This window comes from Ursus maritimus, unplaced genomic scaffold, assembly GCF_017311325.1.
Source record: "Ursus maritimus isolate PB19 unplaced genomic scaffold, ASM1731132v1 scaffold_17, whole genome shotgun sequence".
In the NCBI taxonomy this organism is placed as follows: Eukaryota; Metazoa; Chordata; class Mammalia; order Carnivora; family Ursidae; genus Ursus; species Ursus maritimus.
In genome coordinates this window covers 57479765-57481300 of record NW_024424119.1, presented here as the reverse complement: position 1 = coordinate 57481300, position 1536 = coordinate 57479765, and the positions used below count along the sequence as shown (strand labels likewise).

At 64.0% G+C, this 1536-nt stretch overlaps 1 non-coding gene across 1 annotated transcript; it reads left to right on the top strand.

Annotated features, from left to right (window-relative positions):
- Window positions 1-1310: 1310 nt before the first annotated feature.
- LOC121103156 lies at window positions 1311-1436 on the top strand. The gene has a single exon (XR_005835314.1). It is a non-coding gene; the product is annotated as a U6atac minor spliceosomal RNA (small nuclear RNA).
- Window positions 1437-1536: the final 100 nt, after the last annotated feature.

The following is a 1536-nucleotide window of genomic DNA, read 5'->3' as shown; positions in this document are numbered from 1 at the left end:
CCCCCCCCCCCCCCCCCCCGCCGCAGGTGCTCTGCAGGGGTGGGCGGACTCCTTCGTCCCACCCTGGCTGGCTCTCCATGTGCAACGAAAGGGCTCACCCCAACTTCTCATGGGCCGCAGGTGCGGGCAAGCTGGCCTCCCGCAGGCAGGGTCCACCCCGCAGCCCCGCCTCACCTGCCGACGCCCCACCAGCCCTTCGCCGCCGCTGCCCCAGGGCTCCGGACTGAGGGCGCAGGAAGGACTTAAGAACTGCCTTAACCAACAAATTTTGTTTTTTCTAATTAACATTTAGACCTTTTCTGAGTTTTCTAATGCGGTTTGGGAAGCGGGCATCCAGACAAGCACAGAGAAATGCCATGGGCTGCTCACGGCCCCCTAGTCAGCCCCCCTGCAGGTCGGCGTGCCCTCCTGTCAGCGACACACACGTGCACGGGCACACGCGCGCGGACGGACAGGACCACATGCGTGCGGAGTGAGCACGCAGGCGTGCACGCACACGCGTGTTCACTCACCACCCACGTGCAGTCCCTGTATATACACGCACTCACCGCACACACGTGTGCACTCACCGCACACACGTGTGCACTCGCACCCCGCACAGGTACGCACGCACGCTCTTCCGCGGCACGCGCGCCCGGGCTATAACCCTGGGGGACAGGGCGGCAGGCGGCTTCGGGCTTAACTCTTCAAGCCCCGAGGAAAGAGCAGATAGGAGACATGGAGACCCGCTCCGGGGCTCGAACCCGCGGCCCACTGACTGCGCCCTGCGGTCACAGAGCATGCGCTAAGCCGTGCAAAGCGGTCTCGGAGCATGCGCAGGCAGCGCCCCGGCGCCCCCTCGCCTCCAGCACCCACAGTTCCAAGCGCAGGGCCGCGTCCGGAAGTCCGTGGAGCGGATCACCGTTCCTCTCCTCTGATTCGCTCCAAACCGCTTCCATTTCCGCAGGAAGTTCCGAGTCTCTGCTCGACCGTCCGCGAGGCGAGTTGCTGTAGGAAATGCGCGCCGGCCCTGTTTTGTTTCCGGGGGAATCTCCTTTTCTGAATGACGCGCGGGACTGCCGCACGTCCCTTGCAGCCTCTGATTGGCTGGTTTTATGAATACATTAGGGCAAGGAATGGCGAGTTTTTCCACACCCGGCAGCGAGTGTGAGGATCTGGGCGATAGTGTGCAAGTGGCGGCTTCGCGCTGCGGGAAGGCGTCTGCCCCGGCGTACCGTGTCGGTACGGGGTGCCCCCGCTCTCCAAGTCGCCGTAAGCAAAAGGCGGCGCGCGCGCAGGCCTATAAATAGCGGGCGGCCGGCGGATAAGTTGTGTTGTATGAAAGGAGAGAAGGTTAGCACTCCCCTTGACAAGGATGGAAGAGGCCCTCGGGCCTGACAACACGCATACGGTTAAGGCATTGCCACCTACTTCGTGGCATCTAACCAACGTTTTTGGGGGGCTGGTTGAGGGCGGGAGGGCCGCCCAGCGAATGGGGGACCCCGGGAAGGGGAATTGGCGGGGCGGGGTACCCAGGGTGTGCTTCCCGGCCGCGCT